This window comes from Vulpes vulpes, chromosome 4 (assembly GCF_048418805.1).
Source record: "Vulpes vulpes isolate BD-2025 chromosome 4, VulVul3, whole genome shotgun sequence".
NCBI lineage: Eukaryota > Metazoa > Chordata > Mammalia > Carnivora > Canidae > Vulpes > Vulpes vulpes.
In genome coordinates this window covers 65,595,492-65,621,543 of record NC_132783.1, presented here as the reverse complement: position 1 = coordinate 65,621,543, position 26,052 = coordinate 65,595,492, and the positions used below count along the sequence as shown (strand labels likewise).

The 26,052-nt window shown below is 39.0% G+C and overlaps 1 long non-coding RNA gene across 1 annotated transcript in view; it reads right to left on the bottom strand.

Annotated features, from left to right (window-relative positions):
- Positions 1–25,394, bottom strand: part of LOC112927351 (uncharacterized) — a 45,209-nt gene extending 19,815 nt beyond the window's left edge. The window contains exon 1 of the long non-coding RNA XR_012001080.1: positions 25,369–25,394. This is a non-coding gene — a long non-coding RNA (uncharacterized lncRNA). The remainder of the gene's footprint in view (positions 1–25,368) is intronic.
- Between the last annotated feature and the right edge of the window lie 658 nt (positions 25,395–26,052).

The following is a 26,052-nucleotide window of genomic DNA, read 5'->3' as shown; positions in this document are numbered from 1 at the left end:
AAGTTCAGGCTCCTGCTGCTGCTCCAGGTTGTCACTGGGGACACAGGTGCCTTCTGGTTGCTGTTGCTCTTCCTAGCGTGTGGCATTTATCCTCCTCATTGTATGATAGACATTCCATCTCTGAGCACCATGTCCAAACTCCAGGCAGAAAAAGATGCGAAAATCAAAGGTCAATGCACTTTCTCCTATCCAAACGTTAATCCAGGAAAGAAAGAAAGCAAGCTCTCTCTATGTCTATCTGTCCTTATATTTCTACCCCAACTGTGCCACATGACCACACCTACCTGGGAGGAGAGCAGGGAAGATAAGTATTTTTATTTCAGAACATTCACCCCAAAAGAACTGGGTTCTGTTTTCTCTCAGACAGCGAGAAGGGAGAGTAGAAATTGAGTATGTAACCAGAGTACCTGCCTCACAGGATAACTATGTTCTCTTCATCCAAGGAGTCTCTGTTGAAGGTATAAAAGTCTCCAGAGGAAAAAGCATGTAAAGACCAGGGCAATACAACATTTTCAAGCTAAGTAAAATTGCAGTAGGTGAAGTCACTTTTTCCAGCTGTAAACAGTGTTCTTCCTCGTACAGACTGTCCTTTTCTGTGACGCCATCGATCTGAACTGTCAGAGGTACAAATGCGCGAGAAAGTCACAGGGTACTTCAGCAGAGCAAGTGATGAGAACTCTTAGCAATGCCCCCTGCTCGGTGCTAAGAGCAGGGTGAGAAATCAAGGTTGGTGATTTTAAGGAACCACTTTAAAAAAGAATAAGGTGTTGGGAGCTCACTATAATTCAGAGCCTCAAGGAGGCTGTTAGTGCTGTAGACTAAGGACTTGAATAAAGAATTCTTTCTTGGGACACACCTGTCGTCGTCTCGTCCTGGCCCAAGGAGAATGCTCTACCATTCATTGGTGAGCTCGTGGGCAGTGGATATTTCTGAATAATTATTGGAAACAACTTCTCTTTATTTAACAATCACCTACAGAGGGCCTTCAGTGGTGCTTTAGACAAGATTGTCCAAATGTAGTCTTCAAGCATCTCCCCAGTACAGATGTCTACAGTAGGTGAACATTCCTTTACTAATGAGTGAATTGATGACATCTTACTTGTCTTTTTTCTCTTTTTAAAATTCAATGAAAACCTTCTTATTTTAAGAAAATATTGATTAAATCTACTTAAAAAGCGAGTCGTTTGCAAGATGCCTGAGTGGCTCAGTCAGTTAAGTATTTGACTCTTGATTGCAGCTCAGGTCGTGATCTCAGGGTCATGGGATCGAGTCCTGTATCAGGGTCCGTGCTCAGTGCAGAGTCTGCTGGAGGTTCTTTCTGTGCTCCTTTCCCTCTATTCCTCCCCTTCTGCCCCTCCTTCTGCTTATGCTCAATAAATTAAATAAATAAATAAATAAATAAATAAATAAATAAATAAATAAATAAAATCTTAAAAAAAAAAGTTAGTCATTTGCCAGTGAAAAGTACTGCTCTCAGACTTGAGAGAGGCTCCCACCCCAGTCCTCCTATTTAAGAGGGTCCCACTCGGCTCTCCTCCAGCTAGACCCCTCACCATGGGTCAAGGAGTCCATGAAGCCAGTGACTGCCTCCCATGTGGCTACACTCTAAGGTCCCAGGACCCTGGAGTTCCCTGGATCAACAGCCCCAGCCCACTTTTACACCTTCCTGGAACTATTCTGAGGCCATCTTTCCAAGCACTTGAGGGAAATTTGAAGTACAGCTCCCTGTGAGGTCAGAACTTGGAGAAAGAGCTGGACAATGACACCAGGGTACAAGGCCATCTGGCTCTGGACAGAAAAGGTGGACAGAAAAGGTGTTAAAGAGAAGGGAGGTGGGCAGAGCCAGGGGTCAGCTCTCCGGGTGTCCTTGCATTCTAGAACAACATTCCACAAGTCCAAGAATTCTTCATTTGACCCTGGCCTACCAGGTCATTGTGAAGATCTATATGTCAAGGTAGAACATGTTTTACTTAATGGCTTAATAATTTCATTTCTAACTTTCCAGTAATTTAGACAAACAATGTGCATATCTTCATCTTTACTCTCCCTGTAGGGTCCTCTCCTCTCCTCTGGTTAAAGTCACATATTTTGAAAATGTAAATTGTTTTATTAGATTCTTTTGAAAGCAGCATTCTGTTCAATGAAGTAGTATACACAGATCCTCATTTTAAACATTCTTTTGAACAACACTTCTTTATCTGCACGTCTGGAGTAGGGTACCCACATGAATTGCTTTCCAGAATGTGACAAAGCGTAATTTGAAGGTGAAGAAACAAAGTGCATTAAAAACCTTCTTGAAAGGAATGTACAGAAGTTGACATGAAATCCTGTTCTCTGTTCTAACACAACTGTAGCCTTTTAAATTTTGTTTATAAATTATTCCCTTTTCATTTCTTGAAAGAGTGTCAGTGAATACATGATTTTACCCATTTTAAAGATAAAATCGAGCCCCAAAGAAAGCCCCAAACACTGTTCTACTTCCAACAGCATGGTGACCTGGGTCACAGAGCCAGAATCAGGAAGTGAAGTAGTACGAAACATCTCTAGGCAAACCTGGCTTTCTATGTGCAGCCTGGGGCTTCCCAGAGCTATTCCTCTGCCTGTCGTGGCTTTTGCATTCTGGGGTGATCTAGATTCCATGGCACTCAGGTCTAGGGCTGTTTTAGCAGCATGCGGTGCTGAGATCCGAGTGGGGGTGCATAGCGTTGGGACACCAGTCTTTGCTGAAATGGATCACTTCTCCCTAATTACATTTTGACCAAGTACGTATAAATGAGTTTCATCACCCTGGACATCACTCATGTCTGTCAGTACCGTATTCTCAAAACTGGCATAGCTGCCATGTGACTAAGCATACCGTCAGGCTCTCCAGATTTGACACCACTCTGGAGGCCATTATGTGAATTCTATTTTGTGCAATATTCATAACATTCCCATTGCCAGCACTTTTCATCTGGGGTCTTGGCAACTCACCACAGAGACGGAGCCAAAGGGAAGGTGCCTGTGTGAAGAAGGCAGGTGCTCTGTGTGTGTCACTGTATGTGCGTGTTTTAACTGCTTTCCAAAGCCGTTAGGTTATTTACTATCTTGAATTAGTTACACCACCTCCCACCCATTAACTAAATATGTACAGCGCTCATTGAATAAATAATTAAAGTCTTAGGTCTTCATTTCTGTTTCCCACAGACTTTCAATTGTGTACTAGGGTGGAAGCTGTATTTTTCTTAAGAGTTGTAATGAAACAGGCTTTAAGAATCTGCACTGCTTAGCCTGTATATTTGTAGGTCTTAGCCTCCCAATCACCCTGCCCTCCATACTCCGCTTAAGAGGCTCTTTCCGGGGATCCCTGGGTGGCGCAGCGGTTTGGCGCCTGCCTTTGGCCCAGGGCGCGATCCTGGAGACCCGGGATCGAATCCCACGTCAGGCTCCCGGTGCATGGAGCCTGCTTCTCCCTCTGCCTGTGTCTCTGCCTCTCTCTCTCTCTCTCTGTGACTATCATAAATAAATAAAAATTTAAAAAAAAAAAAAAGAGGCTCTTTCCGACCATCCACTTTATTTTTTTTTAATTAATTTTTATTGGTGTTAAATTTACCCACATACAGAAAAACACCCAGTGCTCATCCCGTCAAGTGTCCACCTCAGTGCCCGTCACCCATTCCCTTCCAACACCCGCCCTCCTCCCCTTCCACCACCCCTAGTTCGTTTCCCAGGGTTAGGAGTCTTTATGTTCTGTCTCCCTTCCTGATATTTCCCAACATTTCTCATCCACTTTAAATTATCCTTCTCGGGGCACCTGGGTGGCTCAGTGGTGGAGTGCCTGCCTTTGGCTCAGGTCGCGATCCCCAGGTCCTGGGATCAAGTTCTGCATCAGGCTTCCTGCAGGGAGCCTGCTTCTCCTTCTGCCTCTGTCTCTGCCTCTCTCTGTGTCTCTAATGAATAAATAAATAAAAATTTTAAAAATAAACTAAAATAAATAAATTATCCCTCTCATGGAGCACCTGGGTGGCTCAGTCAGCTAAGCATCTGACTTGATGTCAGCTCAAGTCATGATCTTAGGGTTGTGAGCCCTTTGTTGGGTTCAGTGCTGGGTGTGGAGCCTCCTTAGGATCCTCCCACTCCCTCTCCCTCTCCCTCTCCCTCCTTCCCCCACAAACTCGCTCTTTCTCTCTTTCTCAGAAAAAATTAATAAATAAAAGTAAATTATCCCTTTCACACTGCCCTGTTCTGTTATCTCCCTGATATTTACCAAAGTAAAAAATTACATGGTATATTTATTTGTGTGTTATTTGCTGTTTTCCCATGAAATTCACTTTAGTTATGAATTTCTGTTATGAAGACAGAGTTCTCATATACCTTTTAAAAAATATAACAGTTTTATTAAGATACAATTCACATATCATATAATTGATCCACTTACAGTATATATATTCAATATTTTTTAGTATTTAGTATTCACAGAGTTGTGCAACCATCACTACAATTAGTTTTTGGACATTTTTCTCACCTCAAAAGAAAGCATGTATTAGCAGTCACTCCTCATTTCTGCGCAACCACTCCGCACCACTCCCCATGCCCAACTCCTGGCGTTCCTAGCCGACCATTCATCTACTTTCTGTCTCCCCAAATTGGCCTGTCTGGGCATGTCCACAAATAGAATCAAATACTATGTGGCTTTTTGTGACTTAGCGTAGCATTTTCAAGAGTTATCCATATTGGAACAACTGTCAGTACTTGATTACATTGTGGAGATGTATCACATTTTATTTATACATTCATCAGGTGATGGATAATTGGGATGTTTCTACTTTGGGGCTATTATGGGCAACACTGCTATGAACTGTCATATACCAGTTTTTGTATGGATGTCTGTTTTTATTTCTTTTTACTATATACCTAAGAATGGAATTGCCGGGTTATATGGTAATTCTAGTATGTTTAACCATTTGAGAAACTCCTTTAGAAAGCAGCCATATCCATCTTGTATCTCCACCATCAGTGTGCAAGAGTTACAATTTTCCTCCTCACCAGCATCCTAATGGGTGTGAAATAATAAATATCTCATGATTTTGACTTGCACCTGTCTGATGGTTAATGATGTTGAGTATTCGTGCCAGTTATTGCCCATTTGTAGATCTCCTTTGAAGAAACATCTCTCAGATCCTTTGCACATTTTTAAATTGGATTATTTGTCTATTTATTATTGAATTCTGTGAGCTCTTTATATATTTTATATATACATCCCTTATCATATTTTTGATTTGCAAATATTTTCTCCCATTCTGTGAATATTTTTTATTTTCCTGATGATGTTCTTTGAAGCACGAAAATTTTTAATTTTGATGAAGTCAAATTATCTATTTTTTATTTTGTGTCTTGTGCTTTTGGTGTGGTATAAGAAGGCTTTGCTTAATCCAAGATCATAAAGATTTATTCCTATATTTTCTTCTAAGAGTTTTATGGTTGTAGCTCTTACATTTAGGTCCATGATTCATTTTAAGTTAATTTTTGTGTATAGTATAAGGGTCGTATATCTTTTTTTAATCAATGAATTCCCAGTGCCTACAATACTACCTAGAGCATGATAGATACTTCATAAATGCTTCCTGAATGAAAGATTCCATGATGAAAAAAATAGTCGACATAAAGAGATCTTAATAGATGTACTTGAAGGAATGCTGTATCAATATGCCCACTTTCTGAAGTATTCAAATAAAGTAATGGATAAGTAATTAAGTTACTTTAAAAAGACATAGAATTAAAAAAAAAAAAAAAAAGGTATCTCTCTCCAGGAGTCTTGGTTGTGGGCTAAGGAGAAAGGAGACTTCACAAACTTCAGTGCTGTCAGTGGAGCAGTGAGGAAAGACAAAGCTCCTGCAGGTTATAACGTATAAAACGAGTCCTGATAATTTTCGTGTAAATCAGCAAAAATCATTTTTGGTCTAGCAAGTAGATCTTTATGACCACTTAACTTCTTTCATATTGCCTTTGTATGGAAAGTAATAATGTGTAATAATAAAACAACTTCACTTATGAAACATTTTCACATATGGCCTATAGGTAAGATTTAGAAATAGCTGATTCATTCATGCAATCACTCAGCTACTATTTTTGACCTGGTGTGATTTGAATCCTAAAAGCATATATGTACTTAAAATTGGATTTGGGTCTTAGTTTGCAATCATGAAACAAAATGACTACTTATACTTTAAGGTTTTCAAGTTAAAACCATTTCTTTTGTGAAAGTAATATATAACATTTGGAAAATCCAGAGAAGTATTGAAAAATTAAAAATTACCTTTGGTTCCACCACCCATAAGTTTGCAACTGGAGGAAGTTTCAGGCCTGTTGCTGTGTATTTTTTTTCACATTATTGCAAATCATAGGACTGGCCCTACATTAAGTATTTATTTTCGTTTTTTCAAAAAAGATTTTATTCATTTATTCATGAGCGACAGAGAGAAAGAGAGGCAGAGACATAGGTAGAGGGAGAAGCAGGCTCCACGCAGGGAGCCTGATGTGGGACTTGATCCTGGGACTCTAGGATCATGCTCTGGGCCAAAGGCAGGTGCTAAACTGCTGAGCCACCCAGGCAGCCTGTAAATATTTATTTTCCATATATTTTATTATGAAAGTTTCCAAGATACAGAAAAGTTGATGGAATTGTATAATGGTTGCCCATTTACCCTCAGGCTCAGTTCAAAGATATTTTATATGTTTTTAAAAATCTTTTTTATTATTTATTTATTTATTTATTTATTTATTTATTTATTTATGATAGTCACACACAGAGTGAGAGAGAGAGGCAGAGATACAGGCAGAGGGAGAAGCAGGCTCCATGCATCGGGAGCCCGACGTGGGATTCGATCCCGGGTCTCCAGGATCGCGCCCTGGGCCAAAGGCAGGCGCTAAACCGCTGTGCCACCCAGGGATCCCTAAAAATCTTTTTTCTAAATATATTATTTATGTTTTTTTTAACCAGGATCGAAATAAGTTTCAAGTATTACATTTGTTTATTACCTCTATTCAGCCTTCTTTAATCTAGAATGTTTCTGAGCCTTCATTTCTTTCATGACACAAGTTTTTGTTATCTTTATTAAAATATATATTATGTATATATAATTCAATTGATGTATATATTTTGATGAATTTTGACAAATATGTATACTTATACAACCACTACCAGAATCAAGATATGAACATTTCCATCACCCAAAGATATTCTCTTGTGATAATTCCCAGTCAACTCCCCACCTCAACTCTCCACCCCAGGCAACCACTGATCTTCTTGCTATCTTTTCTACAACTTTCATTAAATGAAATAATCCAGTATGAACTCTTCTACGCCTGAAATTTTTTCCCTTCAGCATTATGTTATTGTTATGATACCAAAAATTTTTTCCTCTCACCGCCATGTATTATTCCATTGTGTAGATATATCACAGTTTCCACAATTGTGCATTTATTCACCTACTAATGGACATTTGGGTTGTTTCCTGTTTGGGGCTATGAAGAATAGAATTTCTGTGAACAATTGTGTATAACTCTTTATAAGGACACAATTTCATCTTTCCTGGGTAAAGCTTGGCCAAAAAGGGAATTTCTGGGGTTTATGGTATGTGTACTTTGAAGAAGTTGCCAAATTGCTTTCCCAAGTGGTTGTACGCATTATAGCAGGAATTCCCAGTTGCATTTATGAGAATTCTAGATGCTGCATCCATGCCAACAATTGTTCTCTTCAAGCTTTAAATTGTAATCATTCTAATAGTTGTGTAGTGATATTGCCTTATAATTTTATTTATATTTCCCTGATGACTAATGCTGTTGAATGTATTTTCAGATATTTATTGCTTATTGGTATACACCTTTCTGGGAAGTTCCTTCAAGTATTTTGCCTATTTTTAAGTGGATTGTTTGTCTTTTTGTTATTGATTTGTGTGGGGCCTTTATATATTCTGGATCCAAGTTTTTGGTTAGTACCTGCATTAAAAATAATTTCTCCCAGTGTATGGCTTGCTTTTTTCTTAATGATGTTTTTAGAAGAGCAGGTGTCTTAAATTTTAATAACATCCATTTTTGACTTGTTTTCTTTTATTTTTAATGCTTTTTGAACTATTTTAGACATCTTTGTGATGAAGATTTTTCTGCTATGTTTTCTTCTAGGAGTTGTAGAGATTTGCGTTTACATGTAGGGATATGATCCATTTTGCACACAATCTTTGAGGCATTTTTGCTGTGGTAGAATATATATAATATAAAATATTACATCTTCAACACTTTAAGTGTACAATTCAGTGACATTAATTGTATTTAAAATGTTGTGTAATCAACACCACTATTTCCAAAATCTTTCATCATCCCAAACAGAAACTCTGTAACCATTAAACTGAAACTCCTCATTCCCCTCCCCCACCCCCTGTAATCACCAGTCTTTCTGTTTCTGTCCTTATGACTTTGCCTATTCCAGGTATTTCATATAAGTAGGATCATGCGATATCTGTCTTTTGTGTGGCTTATTTTACATGGCATAATATTTTCAATGTCAGACAAATCGTAGCAAGTACCAAAACTTCATTCCTTTTTATGGAGTAATATCCCTTGTAATGTATGTACCACATTTTGTTGATGTATTCATTTGCTGACAAACACTTGATTTGATTCCACATTTGTACTCTTATGAATAAGTCTGCAATGAACATGGATGTACAAGTATCTGTTTTCAGTGCTTTGGGGTCCAAGTGAGATTGCCAGGTCAGGTGGTAATTCTGCTTGACTTTTTGAGGAACTACCAAACTGTTTTCCATAATGGCTGCATCATTTTCTATTCCTGCTAGTGATGTACAATAATCACATTTTCTCCAAATTCTCACTCACACTTGTTATTTTCCACTTTTAAAGAATTATTATTCTAGTAATGATAGGCATGAAGTAGTATCTCACAGTTTTTATTTGCATTTCCCTAATGACTGAAGATGCTGAGAATCTTTTCATGCACTTATTGGCCATTTGTATATGCTCTCTGGAGAAATGTCTATTCAAATCATTTGCCCATTTTAAAACTGGGTTGTTTATCTTTTTGTTGTTGAGTCGTAATATATGATTTGCAAATTTTTCCTTCCAATCTGTAGAATATTTTTGTTCTCTTGATAAAGTCCTTTAAAAAACTTTTTAATGAAACCCAATTTATCTATTTTCTTTGATTTCCTCTGTTTTTGCTGTTATATCTAGAATCCAATCCAAAAGCACAAAGAATTGGCTTTATATTTTCCTCTAAGAGTTTTGTGGTTTTAGCCTTTATAGTTTAAGTCATTGATCCATTGTGAGTTAATTCTTTTTTAAAGATTTTATTTTTATTTATTAGACAAGGAGAGAGAGTGCACATGCAGGAATAGCAACAGGGGGAGAGGGAGAAGGAGGCTTCTCACTGAGCAGGGAACCTGATGCAGGGCTCCATCCCAGGATCCTGGGATCATGACCTGAGCTGAAGGCAGATGCTTAACCAACTGAGCCACCCAGGTAGCCCTTGAGTTAATTTTTGTATATGGTGTGAGGTAAGGGTCCAGCCTCATTCTTATTCATGTGAAAATCAAGTTGTTCCAGTGCCATTTGTTGAAAAGACTGCTCTTTCCTCATTGAATGGATTTGGCACCCTGTCAAACATTAATTGACCATAGATGTGTGGGTTTACTTCTGGACTTTCCATTCTATTCCATTGGTCTGTCAGTGACACATTGTTTTGATTAGTATAGATTTGATGTAAGCTTTGGAATCAAGAAGTCTAAGTCCTCTAACTTTGTTCTTCTTTAAGATTCTTTTGGTTTCTCGGGGACCATTGAAATTCCACATTAATTTGAGGTTTGGCTTTTCTCTTCCTTCTAAAAGGACTATTGAAATTTTGCTAGGGAATGAGTTGAACTGTAGGTTCCTTTGGGTGTTATTGATATTTTAACAATAGTAAGCCTTCCTACTTATAAATGTTGGAATGTCTCTCATTTATTTAGATTTTCTTTAATTACCTTCAGCAACGTTTTGGAGTTTTCAGTACACAAGTCTTTCACCTCTTATTTAAATTTATTCCTAGATATATATTCTTTTAGATACTCCCATAAATAGAATTGTTTTCTTAATTTTCTTTTTGGATTGTTCATTGTAGGTGTATAGAAACCTAAGTCATTTTTGAGTGTTAATCTTGTACTTTGTAACTGTGCTGAATTCATTATTGCTTCTAGTAGTTTTCCTTGTGATTATTTGGGATTTTCTGTATGTAAGAGCATATTACCTGTGAATAGAGATAGTTTTCTGTCTTCCTTTCCAATTTGGGTGTTTTCTTTTTCTTGTCTAATAGCTCCAACTAGAACTTTCAGCACAATGTTGAATAGCAATGATGAGTGAAGGCATCACTGAGACAGAAATAATGTCTTATTTCTGATCTGAGAGGGAAAGCTTTCAGTTTTTCACCATTTGGTATGATGTTTCCTTATGATATTTCACCACAGTGCTCTTTATCATATTAAAGAAGTCTTCTTGTGTCCCTAGATTTCCGAAAGTTTTTATCAGAAAAAAGTGCTAATTTTTTTCAAAAGTCTTGACTTTGTTAATTGAGATGATCATGTGGTTTCTTACTTTGTTATCAATGCCATATATTACATTGATTGATTTTTCCATTTTTAACCATGTTTGCATTCATAGGATAAATCCAACTTGGTCATAGTGCATAATCCTTTTAATATGCTATTGAATTCAACTTCCTGGAATTGTGTTGAGGATTTTTGCATCATGTATTCATTCATAAGGGATATTGGTCTGTAATGCTCTCTTCTTGTGATGTCTTTATCTTGTGATGTTTTGATATTATGGTAATGCTGACCTCATAAAATGAATTGGGAAATGATCCTTCCTCTTCTATTATTTGGAAAGTTTGGAGGGATTGCTATTAGTTCTTTTTCAAATGTTTGGTGGAATTCACCAGTGAAGCCATCTGGTTCTAGTTTTTTCCTTATTGGAAGGTTCTATTACTGATCAGCTCTGTTTACTTGGTATATGTTTGTTGAGATTTTCTATTTTTTCTTGAGTCAGTTTACATAATTTGGGTGATTAGGTCCTTTTCCTTCTTTTAGGTAGTTAGAATGTATTCATGTATTACATATTTCCTCTTATTATTATCATTTTTTCAAAGTCAACATTCATTTAGAATTAATTCCATTTCTCCTCAGAGTAAAATGAAGTTCTCTACATTTTCATTAAAATATTAATGTTTTTCCTGTAAGTAAGGTTTACCAGCTCAATTCATTTTCATCCAGAATTTTTATAATGACAGGAATCTCTCTCCTTCACTGAATCATCCATTACTCTTTTACATTTTAGAATAATGAGTTTTCAGAAGGAAAATAACAACTAGTAGTTATTTACAGAGCACTGCTACAATTAATTGGCTGTTTGGCACCACTATCTTCTTCAGGACAACACGGGGATACTTGTTCTTACTACCAGGATCCATTTTATTGTATTGACTGTGGTGATAGCTGTAAATTGAAACATGTCTCACGGTGTCTGGTCTAATTAAAAGCAACATAAAATGGTATCGAATTCCCTGATCCAAAATATTTGACTCATCAAGAGTTTTCTCACATCAGTTAATGGGTTCATTCACTAAACTCTTTAAATTAAATCCTTTATCAGCATTATATGTGAGCAAAGATACAAAATCCTCATCTGTACATCACATAAAAATTCACAGAAATGCAAAGAGAGTGATTTCCTCTAAGTATTACATAATAGAATTTCTGAAAAACTTCAACTTCCACTTAAGCTAAGGGCAGCCTAGAGAGGGGACATTGCCCACCAAACACTAGGTTCTCTTAATGCTCTCCTGTCGATGGCCTAAGTGTCTGTCAACAACCAGTAAGCTGTAAAATAATGCCAATGATACCATTTCCATTCACAGTTCCATTATTTATACAAATACTTGTTCTGTTTAGGATATTCTAGAACAAGTTATGCAGTAAACTACTTCTCAACTTCAACTGAAAAGTTCTCAGGGTGAGGGTGGGAAGTATGTTGGGGATAGTAGGGATAGCTCAATTTGGTCCATCTCTTTTCTAAAAGTTTTAAAACAAACTGTGTGTCTGTGTGAGCACATATACATACAAAGAAACCAAAATGCATACAGTAAGTTGGATAACATTGTTAAGACTTTGACCAGTGGTACTATAAGAAAACTGTCAATCAGAATACGGATAAATAGCCACTCCTAAACCCATGCAGATTGGATGAATGTTAACCATGATGTGTGTGTGTGTGTGTGTACACATGTACTTGTATGTGTGTCGGATGTGAATGTGCCAACTATATGTGGCTTGCTTGAGTAATATGAGAAAGAAATGAAAGAGCAGAGGCTAAGAGGAGAGGGGAAAGAGATGGAAGAAGGTGAGAGACATAGCATTCACCCAAGTTTGGAGCTGTGCAGGTTGCAGGGTGCTGTGTACCATGCTGATTACAGTGACTTACACACTTTTAAAATATCTTTTAGTTTTTTAAAGCTCTCAGCTTTCCAAGTGCTTTATCTTATTTTATCCTCATAATCAAAAATAACAAATACTCTGACTTTATAGCTTCAGTAGAGAACTAGAAAGATGAAATTTGAAAGTTGTCTTTTAATTCTCAAGTTGGAAATGTTTCTCTTTTACATGTGGCTAGGAGAAAAATGTGTTTCCCAGACTCTGGGTTGAGACTCTTGCCCTTGAATCCTGCGAATCTGGCCTCCCAGACAGGGAATCTAAAGTGACCCTGCCACAGTAAATTTGTCTGGACAGTGGAGACTTTGCTTCTTCTGCCAGCCATGGCGAGCTCTGTCCTTGGATTATTCCTCACAGTCTGATTTTCCTGCTCTTCTAGATGTTGGCTCTGTTCCTGACCTTGGTGCCAGCTCAGCTTTTGCCACTCTTCCCAAGGATACAGTCTTAGTGCCTATTTCTAGCTTTATTGTTCCCATTTCATCCAGCGGTTCAATGAGTCTTGTCTCCCTATATGACTGAAGATGAGCACACGGTTCTCACGTTTAGCATGATCATTCCTTTGTGTGTCTTTTGCCAGTTAAGAAAGCAAAGCTTCATGTGACTCATTTTTCTCAGATCTCTTCAGTCTGTGTAAATGCAGGATTGCATATACAGTGAGAGCCACTACTGATACTGCCTGCACTTCAAAGACCTGCCTCCATTCCCATCTTTTTCATGAGGCCTCAGAGAGTTCTCACTTAGGCTTTCACATGATGTCTGCTCATTTTTTCTCTCTTCATCTGAACTCTGCTCAGTCTCCTTTTGGCAATTTGCCTACAGCCAGTATGGTGCATCAACTATTACCAATTTCATGAGGATGGCCATGTCTGGTCAATGGTGAGGGCACTGCCATGCATGCCAAAGGCGCTGTGCCCTTCCTCCACTTCTACTAAAGCTTTCTATGCCCTTTCTAACCATTTTTGTTACCTCTTGATACTTTCAAAGCTGTTTCAACAGTTGCCAATTCTTAAGGCCCTGATCTCTGCCTCTGCCTTTAGAGTGCTTCTGGATGTATCTCTCTGACGCTGCTGCTAATGTGCCAGGGCACTTGAGGTACTAGAGCTTGGCCATATTCTATAGAGGCCCCATTGAGCCAAATACTTCCGGTATTATAGCAAAATCCCTTTCCTCCACTTTAACCTCTATTAAGCAACTATCTGAACCTTAGACAATGGGAATATATTAGTTCACATGTGACCAGAAAATCTACTATATGGTTTTAGAGTCTTTAGCGACTTGACAATGTTAGAATCAATCTCTCCCCATTCTCTCTCTTCCCCTTTTACCCTCTCCACCACCCCTTCCTTGGTCTTTATTTATCTTTGACCCTTTCAAAACCTTGCATCTCTCTCTCTTATCCTCATTCCCTTGTAACTATGAAGAGATTGCCTTCAAGGGTGAGTGTGATGAGTTTGATGAGAAACTGCCTCAGAGCAACCCATATTTATACCATTCCAACTTAGCCATCTCAGAGGAGACGAAGCACTTCTCTTGCAACCTACATACACAAAATTTTACCAAAGACAAAATTTGTCCCAGTTTGAGTCAGGTTGGATCAATCACTGCAGCTGGGAGATAAGACACAGAGACTGAAAGCATCATTAAGTCATTATAAAAGATAATGTGGGGCAATTCTGCACAGAGAGAAAACACTGCTAACAGAAGAAGGGAATAAGGAACACTGGACAGGAAAAAAAAAAGCAGTAAATGCTTAGTTGAAAAACAAATGTCTTACAAAGTTTTGTTGAGAAAACCTAAATTTTTAAAAATTTATTCATTTGAAAGAGAGAGAGAGAATGATGGGGTGGGAAATGTAGAGGGAGAGGAAGAAGAAGAATTACCACCAAGCAGGGAGCCCAACGCGGGCTCAATCCCAGGACCTTGAGATCATGACCTGAGCCAAAGGTAGACACTTAACTGACTGAGCCACCCAGACATCCCAAGAAAAATCTTAATTTTTTGGCCACACATCTCTGCCTAGAAGAATTCAGAGATGAGTCCATGGAGGTAGGTCAGAGCAATGGCTTATAGGCAGACATACTCCACAGTTGCCCATGCCCTATCATGACCAGGGCTCTAATACTAGGCATAGCTGTGTGCCAGCATTCTTTCCCTGGATGAGTTCTTTCTTAGCAGACTCTTCAATCTTCCAAGTCATAAACTCTTGGTGGGCTGGTTTATTGACATAAACCCAATGTCAGAACTATAAGCATGCTCAGTGTGTCTAAGTCCTAAAATGAGTAATCCTTAGGACTCTGGAAGGTATGTAATGCCTTGTCTTTTTTTAAGATTTTATTTTATTTATTTATTCATGAGAGACACACAGAGAGAGAGGCAGGGACACAGGCAGAGGGAGAAGGAGGCTCCATGTAGAGAGCCTGATGTGGGATTCAATCCTGGGACCAGGATCACACCCTGAGCGGAAGGCAAAAGCTCAACCACTGAGCCACCCAGGCATCCCTGTCCTGTTTTTTCCGTAATAATAGGAGGGAATTACAACCTCTCCTTCTACCAATGTCTAGGATTCGCACAGTGATTCATTACTTGGAACTTCTGTAAAGTGTCTTAAGGTCTTTAAAATGATAATGATGCAAATAGAAAATATCTAATTAATACATGTTATATGATTTTTTGGCTCAGTTACAGAAATTTATGAATGTTTCCAGTTTTTTGTGCAATGCTACATTTTACAGAAAGGCCACGGACAGAAATCTTGATTCTCTAAATCAAGGCAGTGATATTTCTGGGCTTATTTCAAATAACCCATACCAAAAGCAAGATCACAGATTAGAGGACATTTACACATTGTTTCTACTATTATACCAAGCCCTAAACATATTTTGCTAGAAGAAAAGATTGTATCTAGATTGTTCCCCTTTTTTTCTAGATCCCACATTATCAAAATTTAAGCAAAAAGAAAAAATGATCCGAACTGACCTATGGAAATACAATTATAGTGTGCTTTTTATAGCTCAGTAAAGAGAGTAATAGATGTTGAGGATCCAGCTTTTAAGGCCTGACTTTGGTTTCTTTTGTCTATAAGCACAACTCAGGCATGGCAAGTGTTGATTCTAAAATGTCTATGTCTGGCTTCAGTGTTTCTTTGATGTCTTGGTTGTACAATCCATTGTCTCCTACATCTCATCATAATAGAACTGTGGAAGAGAATTCTGAATTCTTCCCTCTCTAAATATGCCCTCTCCCCCAACCAAGTTTTCTCTGTCGGTTGTTAAGATATCTCTCAGCTTTGACCCCACCCTTCTAGCAACTATTTTATGATGCTTGGGCTGGGACTCCACCAACCCCCTTCCTGCTCTGGGAGCCTCTTTCCTTTAGGCTCTGCCAGTGAGGGTGCTAAAGGGAGACTTCCACCTGCAGGGGGCTGGGGAAGGGGACCCTTCCTGCTTCTGGTCTGCCATCTCTTCTTGTCCTGGCTTCCTCTTGTCGCTGTGACCCTGACAGTGCTGTTTCACTGAGCCGCTGTTCATTCCAACACCAGCAGTAATTCCAGCCTGAGGTTTTTCCAGATGTCATTGTACCTTGATAGAATGGCCAGCAGCACCATCCACCTCTCTCCTCCTTCTCAAAGGTCTAGCTCCTCACTCTTCAGGGCTCTTCCTCTAAGCTGAAAGATGATAGCAAAATGCAGCTCCCCTTCCTATCTTACTGTTGGCTCTACAGGCCAGGCTGCTAAGCATCATCATTCCCACCACTTTGCCCAGCCCTGCGAGTGGTACCTGTTTCCCGTGGGCACAACCCCAGTGATACTTTAGTGCTCATTTTGCCTCTTCAGTTATTTAGTACCTAGGGCTTTTTAAAATACTAAAATGTTAATATTAAGTTACCTCTGTTAAAATAACCGGTACAGGGATCCCTGGGTGGCTCAGTGGTTTAGCACCTGCCTTTGGCCCAGGGCATGATCCTGGAGTCCCTGGACCTGGGATCAGGTCCTACATTGGGCTCCCTGCATGAAGCATGCTTCTCCCTCTGCCTATGTCTCTGCCTCTGTGTGTGTGTGTGTGTCTCATGAATAAATTAATAAAATCTTTAAAAAAAATAACCGGTACAATTTCTTTCTTCTAAAGGGATCAAGACTGAAATATCTCCTATCTTGCTTAAAGGAATCGCACCCACATGTTGATGGGAACCAAACACTGAAGTCACTAATTTCTCTCTCCCTACATAGCACACAGCAAATCCATTAGCAAATTCTCAACGATCTATCTTCAAAACATATCCTGAATTGGACCACTTCTCCTCACCTCTGTGTCTACCACCTTTATGTAAGATGCTATCATTTTTTGCCTGAATTACTACTAGCCCCCAGCCAATTATCTGAATCTGCCCCTGGCCTCTGTGTATCAGCCCCTGGATGTCTTACCTCAGCCAGACTGATCTCTTGAAACCTAAAATCAGATGATGTCACTCTTCTGTTCTCAACTCTCTGATTGCCCCTGTCTGTGCTTTATTTTTTTTTTTTTAAAAAAAAAGGTTTTATATTTATTTATTCATGAGAGACACACAGAGAGAAGCAGACACAGGCAGAGGGAGAAGCAGGCTCCCTGTGGGGAACCAGATGCGGGACTGGATCCCAGGACCCCAGGATCACAACCTGAGCCAAAGGCAGACACTCAACCACTGAGCCACCCAGGTACCCCTGCTTGTGCTTTTAAAAGATCCAGACTCTTTGCCCAGGCCTTTAGGGCCTTTCAGGATCTGTCCCCATACCTCTCTGACTTCCTGTCTTACCACATCTCTACCTGCTCACTCTACCACAGCCCCTCGGGCCACTCTTTGAACATGCCGAATTCCCCCACCTCAAAACCTGCACTCGCTATTCCTTCTTCTCCAAATACTCATCTCCAGAATCTCCGTATGGTTTATTTCTTTGCAAGAGTCGGGACTTGGTGCAATGCCACTTTTTCAGAGGAGCCTCCCCCTGGCCAGCCTGTCTAAATAGGAAACCTCCTCCCTATCTTCACCCACAGCACATGAAAGCAGAAATATTTCCTGACTTACTCATTGCTCCCAGCATAGAAATAGCTATCACTGATGTGCCAAGGACAGCCTGAACCACTTTAAGTGTATTAGCTGAGTTATTTTTCATAGCAACTCAATTAAGTAGTTATGTTACCATTCCTACCTTAAGATTAGAAAGTGGAGGCAGAGAGGTGAATATCTTTCACAAGGTCACACAGCTTGAAATCAGGAGAGCCAGGATTCAAATACAGAAGCTCTGGTCCTAGAGCCCAAGCTGTTGATGTCTACAGCATTCTACCTCCTATTGCATTAGGAATTCAATTGATATTTTTTAAATTATAAATTAATAGCTAAACCTATAGCTTTTAGAGTTGCTAAGTCCTGGACTGAATCTTGGTTCATTCACTCACTATATAAGTGAGTTCCTGATTTTTAATCCCACTTCTACCATTTACCTAGAGGTGAGCTGTTGGGTCAATTAATTTTCCTCTCTGAGCTACAATTATTTGTAAAATAGAGTAGGGCAATACTCCTCTGACAAATGAATAAACAAACAACAAACAAAAAGTAGAAACAGACCTGGAACTACAGAGAGCAGACTGGTGGTTGCCAGAGGGGAGGAGGTAGAAGAGTGAACAAAATTGATGACGGGGAGTAGAAGGTACCGGCTTCCAGTTGCAGAATGAATAAGTCATGGGAATAAAAGGTACAGCATAGGGAATATAATCAATAGTATTGTTTTTTTCTGTTTTGTTTTTAGAGAGAGAAGAGTGTGTGAGAAGGGAGAGGGGTAGAAGAAAAGGGAGAGAGAATCCTCAAGTAGACTCCCCTTGAGTGTAGAGCCAGATACAGGGCTCGATCTCACAAACCTGAGATCATGACCTGAGCTGAAATCAAGAGCTGGACACTAAACTGACTGAGTCACCCAAGTGCCCCATCAATATTATTGTAATAATGTTGTATGGTTAGAGATGGTAGCCACACCTGTGGGGAGCATGGCATAACATAGAGACTCGTCAAAGCACTATGTTGTACATCTGAAACTAATGTAACATTATGTATCAATTGTACTTCAATTTTTTTAAAGAATAATATTTGCCTCAGAGGGCCATTGTGCTGACATGTGTTATTGCAGGGTAAGTGCCTAGTGCAGAGCTAGAGATGGAAGTAAAGACTAGTTATTATTACCTATACATAAACTCCTCAGGAGAATTTTCAGAACTTTAAAGTCTATTATAAAATAACATCAGTCTAATCTATATACATTTATAATTCTGTTCTCTATATAGTTCTTTTGGTTACAAATAACCGAAACTGACTCTAGGTAGTTCAACAGGCAAAAATAGAGGTTACTGGTGTATATCACCAAATTCAGGGAAGAAGTGAAGAACTGAGCCTTGATGGGAAGAGCTACAGCAAGAGATGTTCTAGAGAGCTCTGTTTGTGGACTTTTCTTCTATAGCAGGGCTATTAGCATGACTCAGCTCCAGAGACCACAATTTGTGTGCACCTCTCATAAATTTCCAAGTTTCTAAGAGATAGAACTTGATGGACTCTGTTCAAGTAGAACCAGAGATCCAAAGTTAACATAAGAAGGCACAAGTGCTGCCAATCCACTCATGGGTGTCAGGGACAACTCCTTTTAAAAAAAAAGATTTTATTTATTTATTCACAAGAGACACAGAGAGGAAGGGACATAGGCAGAAGGAGAAGCAGGCTCCATGCAGGGAGCCCATGTGGGATTCGATTCTGGATGCCAGGATCACGCCCTGAGCGAAAGGCAGACGCTCAACCTCTGAGCCACTCAGGCATCCCATGGGACAACTTCTAATAGGGAGAATTGCTGCAAGCCAAGGAGCCATCCCAGGATTTTTCTCTTGAATTATATGTGTTGACTACCCACTCCCCCATTTATGTTTACTCACACATATTAAAAGATGGCTTTATCTAACATAATCTCGTTATCACACATAAAATCTCAAGTTTGCACATTACTTCCCCAACCAAAGACAACTCTAAGTCACATTCAGCTACTGCCTTGAGATTCAATAATGTCATTGAGATCCTGTGTTCCTGGGCTAGAATGTCAGTTTGACCTAAGTTCCTCTGCTAGTTCACTGTGATTTTGTCTCAGATCACAATAACCCTGGAAACCATGGGTATATTTAACCACTACCATAAAATGGTAAAGAATAGCTACAGGCTTCCAGTTACAGAATAAATAAGTCATGGGAATAAAAGGTATAGTGTAGGGAATATAGTAAATCATAATTTGTTTAATAAAATGGTGGTAGTAGTTATTCATTCCTCAGATACTTCACTAGCAAGCAAAGGTATAGTGGCGGAGGCCATTAGTGTTCATTTCTTGAGTTGGGCAAGAGGTCATAGCAGGTGTTGATGATTTCCTCCTCTTCCATTCAGTTCATGTTGCCATTATTCCTTACCCAGAACCAAGAACAATAACCAAGACAAGGTTCACAGTTGCTTTCCCTTGGACTTACTTCCACTGCAAAGCAAGGATATACATGAAATAAGCAATAGAATAAAAATTCGAGGCTCTCCTTTACCTCTACAGTAATCTCATGGAGGCATACCTGAAATTTGGCAATCTAGATTTTGAATGTAGAGAGAGAGTCAGCCATGTTACATGATAAACCTAGTTTTATACTCAGAATTATATTCAGCAACCGGAAATGATTTTTAGTTTAATATTAAATGATAAACATGAAATATTAATATGATATAGGTGCACAACACTAGAACTATCTTCCTTTATCTGGTCGGAGGACAAGCCTGGGGGTTTTCCACTAATGTCCATGGCAGGGCTTTCTATAAATAGTTCTAGCCTTAGGCTGTTTGACCTTGGTCAACACCTCACTAGTTCACTTTCTTTGAGCATTAGGTTAACCCAAACCTTCAGTTCTGAGAGACCTGAGACTTTGATGATGCAGCTTGAGTGTCAAGTGGTTTTCCATGACCTGCCATGTAAATGCAAGAATTTCTTCCAGTTTCAACCACCCTTGCCCAGCATGGTAGTAACATCACCAATACTGACTATAGTGACTAATGATCAAAGGAAGCAGGCAGAGTCTGGAGAGACCAGAGCTCACCCACCCCCATACTATTTTCTTTCTAGTTTCCTTAGTCATATTAGTCACTTTTAATGATGCAGTAGCAGTCTTAACTTTCCATTCATCAAAACCTTGAGTATGAGTATTCCTTCTTTAGTACTAATACCCCCAGATCAAGAGAATTCAGTCACATGGGAATTCAGAACAAAAATTTTGAGAGTGAGTCATTAGGCAAAATGGTGAGAGGCTTCACTTCCATTTCGGTGTTTTGTTCTGAGATCTGTATTCTCTGGCAGTTAATAAGATGGCAGCATGTATTTCCGGCTGGTTAGAGCCCAGAGTGCATCTTGCAAGAAGTGCCAAAACATACTGTGGCACTGTTGGTCAATTTGCATTGGCTCTTGAACAACACAGAGGTGAGGGGTGCCAAACCCTCATGCAGTCAAAAAAACCTCTGACTTCTCAAAACTACTTACTAATAGCTTACTCTCGACCAGAGCCTTACTGATAACAACGAGCCTATTAACACATATTTTGTATGTCCTATGTATTCTATACCATATTCTTACAATAAAGAGTGCTAGAGAAAACGTTATTAAGAATATCATAAGAAAGATAAAATGCACTTACAGTATTGTACATTATTTGTTGGGAAAAACCCATGCATATGTAAGTGGACCTGTGCAGTTCAAACCCATGTAATTCAGAGGTCAACTGTGTATAGAGTCATATGATCACCACCGTGATCCAAATATAGAACATTTTTATCACCTCTAAAAATTCCTTTATTCCCTTGCTTTCCTCTGTTTTTGAAGGCAAGATAACAGATTCAACATTAATCTTGGCCCTCTCGATGATGGAAGGTTTCCAGCATAATTATTTTTCTTGCCACCAGAAAACTGCCTGGTCCCTGGAGCCATGTCAGGAATTCGGGGCAGGTTATTACTGGCAAAGCAGACAAATTAGAAAAAGCAATGGCTACTGACTTGTTAATGGTAGGTCCCCTTTCTGAGGCCAAGCAGGTCTTCTCTTTTAACTACCATTACCTTTTTACCCAGGAGACCATTGCTCAAGTTTGGGGCTGGCTGGGGAAGTGATGCTGATGGCCATACGATGGGTCACTTAGTTCATCTATGTATCAGTAGCAGTCTCTTCGTGGAAGGCCTTCTGCTGAATATTTAAAAGGAACAGGACAGCCTGGGTGGCTCAGCGGTTTGGCGCTGCCTTCGGCCCACGGCATGCTCCTGGAGACCCAGGATCGAGTCCCACGTCAGGCTCCCTGTATGGGGCCTGCTTCTCTCTCTGCCTGTGTCTCTTGCCTCTGTGTGTGTATGTGTGTGTGTGTGTGTGTGTGTGTCTCATGAATAAATAAATTTAAAAATAAATAAATAAATAAATAAATAAATAAATAAATAAATGGAACACAAGTAAGTGTTAGTGAAATAATGAGAAGACACGTTATTGGGCAAATAATCAAATAGTCTTTGGGAAGCCCTTGATATTGGACTATCTTAAAATTTATCATTTAAAGGGAAAGCTGTTATTCTTTTCCACTCCCAAAAGCATACTCTTAATATATAAAACATTTTTGATGTTTTCTTAATAACCTGAGACCTCTATGGTGTGTCTCTGGGATAATAATGTAGAACACTTTGCAAGTATTATTTCCACTTGTAACTATCTTGTGTGTTTCTACTGCTTAAAAATATTTAAGGGTACTTCTGAATCATGAATTCATAATGTATTGGATTTTAAATTGTATATTAAATCATCCATTGTATATAGGAGGCCATATGCATTGTGGGCAAATTCTTAATATTCTTAACTCAGGATTAAGCCAAAAATCATGATTTTCTTTGGCATGATTCTTGTTTTAAAACCACTCAAATGAAATATGAGTAACATAAAAAAAAGCTATATATCCAATGTATATAATTTGATGAGTTTGATTCATTTAATTTTTTTGTGTCCTTCCTGAATTTATAGTCCTGTGGTTCTTAGAAAAGTTTTTTTTTTTTCACTTGTGTTCTTATGGCAGTTTCCAACATTGTTTTATTGTTGTGGATTTGGAGATTATGAGATTTTTTTTCCACCTCTAATGTACTGGAAGGAGTAGTAGAGTTAGAAAGTTTGTAACCATTAGGATATTGACAGATTTGGGCAAGAATCCTCAATAAATGTTAAAAGTGTTAAAAATACAATACAATAAAATAAAATTTACCATTTAAGGACAGAGTCAATGTCCCACATGAAGCAGCTGACCTAGGCACCAGCCTGGAACTTGGATAGGCAAAGTAAGAATGGAAATTGGCAGACCTAAAACTATCAGCCACTATGTAAAGCTTTTCCTGGTGCACACTCATTAATCATTCCATGTCTTATCTTGTACACAGGTAGATAACTTGGCATGGTCATCTTATTATGCAAGTGTATCCCAAATTTGAGTGAGGCCTTTTCTCTTGAGTGTGGGGCACATCTTCCTGACTCTTTACACAGGGAGTAATTTTGAATTGCATCCTTGATGTCCTAGAGGTCCTAAGTTCCATTCTACTCCCCAAGTGACTGTTGTTATTTGAATAGGCAATTAATTTGGTGGGACTTGAAGCCTGAAGCTAAGTTCAGTGTACTCTCAGTTCTGTTCTTTTGTCTCCAGTTGAGGGACTTCAAGCCTGCCCTTTGAATATGTCTTCTGAGGTCAACTAGAGACTTAAGCAAACTATATCTATTTCTGCCCTTTCTGCCCCTTGCTTTCCAGAATTGTCTCCTTACATCCAGTAAATAAGATGTCAGCCTAAAAACCATAGGACATGGGAAGCTAACTGCCATTTTTTCCTTCAAGGAGCAGGCTTCCCTCTAGACTGTCCCTACTCTCCCTGCTCTTGTGTGCTCCCCAGAGCATTTGGATAGTCATTCTATGTTCTACTTAGTGCTGATAATGTTCATCGCTGGGAGTAAGAGGTGAGTTGGCCATACAGTCAGTGCCACTGACTACTTCGGTTTTAATCTCATCTTGTCACTTATTACTTGTGTGAACTTGGGCAAGTTTTTTAAATGTATTTCGTCTTAGTTTCTTTGTCTATAAAATGGAAAATAATATTATCCATGTTAATACTTTGAGTTCCTGAAAGGATAAATGTGTATAATATATCTAGAGTGTTTGGGAATCTTGCTATTATTATTTTATATCTGGGAGTGTTATTTTTGTGCCATTTTGAAATTTCTCCCAACACTTTTAGTCATTTCCTCAATGAATAATTATTGTGATTCATTTGAAATTTCCAGGCAACTTGTCATCTAGGATAGCAGTAGATGAAATTCACTGATAAATTTTCATAAATGTAGTAAATCCCCAAGTCACAAATCACCATTCTCATTTCAGATGATGTTTCTCCAGTCACTCAAGCACTATATTACATTGTATCTTATTTCCAATGTCCCAAATACTGTGATTAATAACTACTTCATGAACAGTTAGAATTGAATTTATAGTTTTTCGCAAGTTGCTCTCAAACATTTATTACAATTCCCTATCATTAAGTTAAAAAATAATGTTAGAGTTGGCCTTTTTACTCTTTATAGTCCCTTGTTGGAAAAAATATTTACTGACTGCCTGCTATTTCCAAGAACAAAAATTAAAAGATGGAATTGTCTACAAAAAACCTTGTGATATTTTTGTTGGTGTTCAAAGCATTTATTTTATAAATTTATCTTATTTAGATCAGGAAAACAAATGCCTATAATAATGTGTAAATGCGATTGTATAACAGTTCATTAGCATTCCCTACAGCATTTAGCAAAAATCTTTGAGGCCAGAAAAATAAATCATGTATTCCCGAAGGTGTGTATAAAAGAATAACCCTTTGTTTCTGTTAGGATTTGGAGCCAAGAAATAAAGAACCTGACAACAAGGGCTTAAACAATTTAGGCATATTTTTCTCATGCAATGACAACCCAGATGTAGGTAGTGTGGGACAGGTGCAGCCTCCCAGGCTTGTCAACATAGACCTAGGCTCCTTAGTGAATGGATTCCCCCATTCTGATTTTTATTCTGCTGTTTGTAAGACAGATGCTGCTACACTTCCTGAGGTGGTATTTGCATTCCAAGAAAAGAAAGGACAGCAAATGAAAGTACAGGGGTTGTGCCAGCTGAATTGATCCCATTTTATCAGAAAAACAAGGGCTCACAGGACAGCCACCCTCTTGGGCAACTCAACTTAGATTTCATTGGCAAGAAGTGGGTCATAATGCAAGGCAGTCTGGCACAGTGAGTACTGGGGCTGCGTACAGGACCACCCTGAAGAGAACTGGGATTCTGTTAGTGACAATGAAGAGAAAGACGTATGGATATTGAGAAGGTCAGAACTTTCCAGCCAAGGGCAGGTGAAATTATGGGAGCATACGAAGGCTTTCCAAGGAAGCCATAGAGATCATTTTCCAGTTTTTCAACCTCCATTTATACAGTCTGTTCTAAAAGTGAGCTGCCTATACAAGCATCTGAAGTTAAGACATCATACCAGTCATCTCTAACCACCACTGCTTTTATTTTTTTTTAATTTTATTTATTTATTCGAGACAGAGAGAGAGAGAGAGAGAGAGAGGCAGAGACACAGGCAGAGGGAGAAGCAGGCTCCATGCAGGGAGCCGGATGTGGGACTCAGTCCCAGGACTCCAGGATCACGCCCTGAGCCCAAGGCAGGCACTAAACTGCTGAGCCACCCAGGGATCCCCACCACTACTGCTTTTAAAACTGAACTCTTCCAGGGCACCTGGGTGGCTCAGTCAGTTGAGCATCCAATTCTTGATTTTGGCTTAGGTCATGATCTTAAGGATCATGAAATCAAGCCCCGAATGGGGCTCCACACTGAGCATGGCGCCTGCTTGGGGATTCTCTCTCTCCCTCTCCCTTTGCCCTCCCCTCCTCCCCTCTTCATACTCTCTCAATCTCTCAAATAAATGAATAAATAAATTAAACTGACCTCCTCCTACTTTGTAAAAGACTAAATAGATTGATCACTTTGCTACTTTTGGCATTCAAACCCAGAAAAGGAATATTTTTTCTAAGTAGTGATACTGTTTAACAAACTATTTCCATCTACTTATATACATGTTTTTTAGTATTTACACATAAAACATGAAAGATAGGAACAAAACTGATGGTGAACACTGTCTCACACTAGTAATATATAATATTTACCCATGAAACATGAACAATATGAAAGAAAAGCCCTATCCAGCTCATTAAAAAGACATTGCTCTTTTAAAAATATTTTATTTGTTTATTTATTTGAGAGAGAGTGCATGCATGAGTGGAGGGAGGGGCAGAGAGAAAGGGAGAGAGAATCTCAGGCCAACTCCATGCTGAGCACAGAGCCAAATGGGGGGCTCCATTTTACAACCCTGAGATCATGAACTGAGCTGAAAACAAGAGTAGGATGCTTAACTGACTGAGC